Source organism: Myotis nattereri (assembly GCF_964212035.1).
Source record: "Myotis nattereri genome assembly, chromosome: 5".
Lineage (NCBI taxonomy): Eukaryota > Metazoa > Chordata > Mammalia > Chiroptera > Vespertilionidae > Myotis > Myotis nattereri.
In genome coordinates, this window is record NC_138080.1 from 39,205,154 (window position 1) to 39,212,810 (window position 7,657).

The window sequence follows — 7,657 nt, forward strand, 5'->3', positions numbered from 1 at the left end:
TCTTTCCATAACAAATCATTTTTGCAAAATATTATGATATGTGCTTTTAAAATGTAAATAATTCACCCAGCTAGTGCGGTTGAGTGGTTGAGCATCAACCTATGAAGTAGGAGGTCACAGTTCAAGTCCTGGTCAGGGCACATGCTCAAGTTGCCAGCCCAATCCCCAATAGGGGGCGTGCAGGAGGCATCTGATCTATGATTCTCTCTCATCATTAATGTTTCTATCTATCTCTCCCTCTCCCTTCCTCTCCGAAATCAATAAGATATATATATTTCAATAAAATAAAATATAAATCAATAAGATATATAAAAATAAAATATATTTTTTATATATTTATATATTTTTATATATATATATATTTAAACTTTATGTAAATCCATGTAAATAGTAGACAAGAGAGCTGGTGTGGCTACACTAATATCAGATGAAATAAATCTATATATAAAGAGATAATATGCAAATTTTCTGGGACACCGTAGCATCACAATTGCTCAGGAGGAAGCTGCGCACACAGGTGTGGGAGGGGACAGTGTGCGCAGTGAGGCAAGCCATGGATGGCGCAGGCCCGGAGAGAAGAGGGCCTTCCAGCCACAGCACGCCAGCAGTCCCGCCTCCGCGTGTGAGCTGCAGAGGAAACACCTTTTCTGACCACGCCTTGGCTAAACTCCCTGTACGCCACTCTCAGTGTTCTTGGTAACTTGGGTAATAAGAATTCAAGAAGGTGATCTAGGGTTTTTCCGCCTCACTCCTGGAGGAAAAAATGAAGGTCCACTGCTGAAGGGGCTTAGAAATGTCAGAGCCTGCCCTAGCCAGTTTGGCTCAGTGGATAGAGCCTTGGCCTGCAGACTGCAGGGTCCGGGTTTGATTCTGGTCAAAGGCATGTACCTTGGTTGCAGGCTCTTCCCTGGCAGGGGCCCAGGTCAGGGCTCATGCAGGAGGCAACCAATCGAAGTGTCCCTCTCACATTGATGTTTCTCTCTTTCCCTCTCTCTTTCACACGCTCTAAAAGTCAACGGAAAAATATCCTCAGGTGAGGATAAAAAAAAGAAAGAAAGGAAGAAATGTCATATCCTATGAAAGAGACATCTTGAAAATGCCTAAAGAAAGTTTGTCATTTTTTCATGGTGAAGGGACTAGACTCCATGTTGATGAAAACACCTTGGCCGCTGCGGCGGCCAGCAGTGGCAGCAGCAGCAGGGTGATGGGTGCGGCACCTTCCCCTGATCAGCCTGGTTGCCTCCCACAGAGGGAGGCCAGACTGCAGCTTAGGCCAGCTCCCATGGGACATCCCCTGAGGGCTCCCGAAATGTGAGAGGGGGCAGGCTGGACTGAGGGACCCTCCTCCAGTGCACAAATTTTCGTGCACTGGGCCTCTAACTTTAAATAAAAAGGTTCAATTTGCAACAAGATATAAAAATTATAAACATATAGGCATCAAATAACAGAGCCAGAAAATATATGAAACAAATATTGACAGACTTGGAGAGAAATACACAGTTCTACAATAACAATTGGAGAGCTCAATAACTTATCTTAAATAATAGAGAGACATCTAGACAGAAGCTTAATAAGGAAATAAAGGATTCAACAACACTATAAACCATTTAGATCTAACAGACACATACACAGAACACTCCACCCAACAAAAGCAAAGTACACATTCCTCTCAAGTGTACATAGAGCATTCTTTAGGATTAGTAATAAAAACAATTCTCCCTAAATTTTGAAAAATTGAAATCATACAAACTATTTTCTCTAACCATGGTGAAATGAAGCTAGAAATCAATAACAGAATAAACACTGGAATACCTGCAAATATATAGAAATTAAATAGTGCATCCTTAACAACTAATGAGTCAAAGAAGAAATCACAAGAGAAATCAGAAAATGCTTTGAGATGACTGAAAACAAAAACAAAATGTACCAAAACTTATTGGACGCAGTGAAAGTATTCAGAAGGAAATTCATAGCTGTAAACACTTCATTAAAATAGAAGGTCTCAAATCAGCAACCTAACTTTACACCTTAAGGGCTTAGGAAACATTTTAATCCAAAGCCTTTAGAAAGAAGGAAATAATAAAAATTACAACAGATATAAGTGAAATAGAGAATAAAAAGACAATAGAGAAAATCAGTGAAACCAAATTAAAAAATCAAAAAAATTGACAAACCCTTAGCTAGACTACTAAGAAAAAGAGACAAATGATGGAGTACTGCTTAACAGTGAGGATACGTTCTGAGAAATGTGTCATTAGGAGATTCTGTTGTGTGAACATCAAGTACATTTACATAAACATAGATGGTATCACCTACTACATACCTGGGTATATGGTATAACCTATTGCTCCTAGCCTACAGGTCTCTACAGCATGTTACTGTACAAAACAACATAAGATTAAATCAAGCAGAAGAGAAAATGGCACAATCAAGAGACTCGATAAATATGAGATGTGTGAGGTTGCTGCCAGTGTAACACACCATACTGTTTTACAGCAAATTTTTACACAACAAAGTACAAAGAGTATACTCCAAAATAACAATAAAAAGTATTGTTATTTTTACCATAAAGTAAATACATAAACCAGTACCATAAAGGTTGTGGCAAAAGTAGGTTTACAGATGTTTATATGGAAAATAATGCAATAATTAATAAATAGTAATGCAAGAATAAACTCAGTTTTGCATAGTCACAATTGTAAACTTACTTTTGAACCACCCTTGGTTATCATTATCAAGTATACGTACTTTACACAATTGTATGTGCTATATTTTTAGTGACTAGCAGCACAGTATGTTTGTTTACACCAGTATCACATACTAGTTAGTGAAAACTTACACACAAAAGGACATATACAATAGACTCTTGAACAACATGGTTTTTAACTGGGTAGGTCCACTTGTACAATATATTTTTAATAAATACTGTGAATGTATTTTCTTATGATTTTCTTAATAACATTTATTCTCTCGCTTACTTTATTATAATACAGTATATAATACATACAACATACAAAATGTGTTGTTAATCACCTGTGCTATCAGTATGGTTTCTGGTCAACAGTAGGCTAAGTTAAGGATTTACAGAGTCAAAAGTTATATGTGGATTTTCAACCGTGAAGAGGGTTGGTTCCCCTAAGCTCTGTGTTGTTTAAGAGTCAAATGCATTTCAAGGCTATTCACTATATAAACATCCTTATATAGTCCAGAAAATGACTGAATTGTATACTTCAAAAATGGTTAAGTGGCCCTGACCAGTTTGGCTCAGTGGATAGAGCGTCAGCCTTTGGACTCAAGGGTCCCAGGTTCGATTCCGGTTAAGGGCATGTACCTTGGTTGCGGGCACATTCCCAATGGGGGGTGTGCAGGAGGCAGCTGATCGATGTTTCTCTCTCATCAATGTTTCTAACTCTCTGTCCCTCTCCCTTCCTCTCTGTAAAAAATCAATAAAATATATTTAGAAAAAAAATGGTTAAGTGTCTATTATATAAATGTTAACTCAGTTAAAAAGGCCTTATCTATCTCTATATATCTATATCTATATCTATATCTATATCTATATCTATATCTATAAGCCTAAGCAACCATTATGAGCGGCTGAACGACTAGTTGACCGCCGCTATGATGACACCCTGACCATCAGGGGGCAGATGCTCAATGCAGGAGCTGCCCCCTGGTGGTCAGAGCACTCCCACAACCAACCTCCCACAGCCGGCCAACCTCCTGTGGTCCCTCCCCTGGGCCAGCCAGCCCTGATTGGCCCCCAATCACCAGCCAGGCCAAGGGACCCCACCCATGCACAAATTTGTGCACTGGGCCTCTAGTGTAAAAATAATAGAGCTTGTTTTCTTAAATATATTTCAGGTACTAATTTTTAGCTTTTTCCTAAATTGTTCCATAAAAGATAGTTACTAAATAACTTACTCATTTCTTAAACCCCTGCTACTAATTGTTTTCTTTCTTTTGTCCTAAAGGAAGTCTTTCTTCTGATGCTCTAACATTAAAAGTAACTTCTACCCTTACTTATAGAGATATGAGTTTGCATTGAATTTTTGTGTTGATATAAATAAAAAGATTTCTAGTGACTTCACAATTGTTAAACCCAACAGCAAAGAATTTAAAATTTTAGATAAAATTGATGTTTATATTGCAGTTTCTTGAGTTCCTCAGCTTTGATGAGGTTCTTAAGTTCTCAATTTTTATGTTTTAAACTAGAGGCCCTGTAAACGAAATTCTTGCACAGAGGGGGCTCTTTCAGCCCAGCCTGCATCCTCTTTCAATCTAGGATCCCTCTGGGGATGTTGGGCCTAAACCAGCAGTCGGACATCCCTCTCACAATCTGGGATGCTGCATGCACCAGTGACCTTACTTTTCATACAGGTGAAAGGCATCTTGCTGTTGTATGGGCAGCTACATCTTTTTGCCCTGATTATGAAAAGTAGTACATAACATGATCCTTCTGAGGCAGTAGTACCATTTTCCTCATCTTATGGGTGGGAAAACTGAAGCAGAGATAAATTAAGTAATTGGTTTTGTCACAGTTATAAGTGTCAGAATCAGGGCTGACCACAAAATGTGCAAGCCAGAGTCTATGCATATCATCGCTGAATCATCCTGTTTTTTCAGTGTTAGAGTAGCCTTCCAGGTTTTAATTGTTAAATCTTAGAGACTGTTCCCAATATATAGGTTAGGGTCCGTAGGCTTGGCTGGCAATCAGGCCCATCGGTGGGGTGACCAGTGGGTGGGGCAATCGGGGGCCCCCTCTGGCACCTGCCTTGGCTGGCAGCCTGGCACTGCCCTGCTGGCTGGCCCTGTCCCTGCACTGCAGCTCCCCTGGTGGTCAGTGCGCATCATAGCGACCAGTTGTTCTGCTGTTTGGTTGATTTGCATATTAGGGTTTTATTATATAGGATTATTCTAACAAGAATTTAATTTCTGGGGGTAATCAACACCCAGAACTCGTATTGACTCTTTATCCAACTACATTTTATTTAAATAATTAGCTATATGAAAAGAACATTGCTAGTCCAAGGTTATATTCCTAGACACTTTAATGTCAGTAAATAAATACAAACTTTTTTTCACAAGAATGGAGTGTGTTTTATAGGAAAAAGTAAGTCAACAGTCAAGTTTTTATTAAAAAAGTCTTTCCCTGGCTGGTGTTGCTCAGTTGGTTGGGCATCATCCCATGCACCAAAAGGTTGCCAGTTTGATTCCCAATCAAGGTACATGCTCAAGTTGCCGGCTCAATCCCCGGTAGGGGGCATGCAGGAGGCAGTTGATTGGTGCTATGCTCTCTCATCAATGTTTCTCTCTCCCTTCCTAAAAAAATCAATAAAATATGTATTTTTAAATTAAATCTTTGCAGGTTAAGGTAAAAATACTTTAAATAAGAAAACTCCCTTGTGTTTCAACCAATCAGAAGCTAGTTTATCTAGACATACTAACATTTCCCCCCTTTCCTTTCAAAAAAGTTTAATGATAAGATCTATCCTGAAAGAAATAAATTCAGTATTAACTCATGTCTAAATCACTGGGGTTAAAACTCCAGCCATCCAGATCAGTTAGAGATTCAGAAGCAGTGGAGGCCGTGGCTGGGGGGTGGCCTACAGAGGAGCAGCTCAAGGCATTCCATGGCTTAGGAACAGAGGGAGCCAGGGGCTTGGCGTCTCAGGTGATTCTTGGGCCCTACACGGGTCTCTTCTGTATAAAGTCCTCTGTGGCCCAGTGACCTCTATATATGGCTGTAGAATAAGTCTGCACAGTTCCTGATGAGTCTAAAGCAGTGATGGCGAACCTATGACACGCGTGTCAGAGGTGACACGCGAACTCCATTTTTTTTTAATTTTTCTTTGTTAAATGGCATTTAAATATATAAAATAAATATCAAAAAAATAAGTCTTTGTTTTACTATGTTTGCAAATATCAAAAAATTTCTATATGTCACACGGCACCAGAGTTAAGTTAGGGTTTTTCAAAATGCTGACACGCCGAGCTCAAAAGGTTCGCCATCACTGGTCTAAAGTCTTAATCTATGCATTCAGAGAAATATTTTTATATGCTTTGTGTAGTTTATAACAAAGGGTGTTTTTTTTTCAGCTCTGTTAACTGTGAATTCACCCCTCGTCCTCCACTGCATATTTAAAGCATGTGTTCATACTGTGGGCAAACATCCTCTGAAGATAATTTTCTTTGTGCATTGCTGACTATTCAAATATAACAAGTATTATTAAAATTAAATATTAACTGAAAAATTTTGGAAGTAATACTTTATTTAAATAAACCAACATATCTTGTTGCTATGCGGTTCATTTTCATATAGCTAAGAAAAAAGTTCTCACAGAGATTTCTGGAATGTGAGATAGTGTCCCCAAAAAATGTATACACACTTAAAGCTGATAGCTCAAATTCTGTTTCTTTCTCTTCAGATTTAACCCATTGGAATTAATGATCATTCAAAGTGTGCATACATTTTTTGGGATACCCTGTATGAAAGGATTCTACTATACTACTAATTATCACAGCCTCTGCTCATCAATGAAAAAACAAGTAAATCTTTAGTCATAGCAAAAAGAAAGACCAATGGCTTTGTTGCTCACCATGTTTTCTAGCTGTTAATACATTGAGAACACTAAAAATATAGACTCACCTTCTAATGAACCAGTACTTTAAATTTAGCTACATCAGTGGTTCTTAACCAGGCTGACTTTGCCCCTCAAGGAATGTTTGGCAATGTTGACAGATATTTTTGGTTGTGACATCTTCAGAGTGCTACTGGCACTAGTGTGTGGACTCCAGTGATGCTGCTAAATCTATAACACACAGGTGAGTCTCTCACAGTAAGGACTTATCAGACCCAAATGTCAAGTTTGAGAGACCCTGAGCTACATTACTGGTCTCATCTATTTCCAGCCTAAAATCTACATCACAATCTCAAAATTCTTCACTGAAGCTGTTTTGTTTTAATGTACAAGATGTAAATTTGATTTGTAAGACCTTGGGTAAGCAATACAATCTCAGGAAGAAGAGGTTAAAAATATTCAATAGAAAACTGACAGAGTGAAATATAAAAGAAAATAAAATATAAATCAAACCACAGCTATGTATGACCAAATTTAAAGACCTCGTTAAACTTCTCATTTGCAATGTAAATCGTACAGGACATGACCGAAAATTAATGGATATTGCATAGGTTCATTCTATATTCATGGAATATAAATACCTTTCCTGTAAGACAAAATTTAAAGGAACAGCTATAACTAATTCTGTGTTCTTATTTGAACTTTCACACTGTGCATGCCTTTGCTGACATATTAAGTTTACTTTGGAAGGAGGTAGGCATTAAATTAAACTGTTTTTTTCTTCCTGATACTTCATCAAGAAATAATAATAAAAAAGGAAGTAAAAAAGAAGTTGCATCCCAATGGAATTCTATTTTTTAAACTTCTTAGCACTCAAAAGCACTTTTAGGATACTTAGAATATCCTTAATTCCAAATCAGATCGTCCCTTAATCTGTTAATTTCTTAGAATTAAAAAAAAGGGGGGAGGAAAAAGGGGTAATAAAATGATTTTTATATTAAAGTCTCAATTAATACAGATCCCTGAAAGTCAGTTTAAAATAGAAATCAAGTTTCACAAAATAAATACACTGAAGC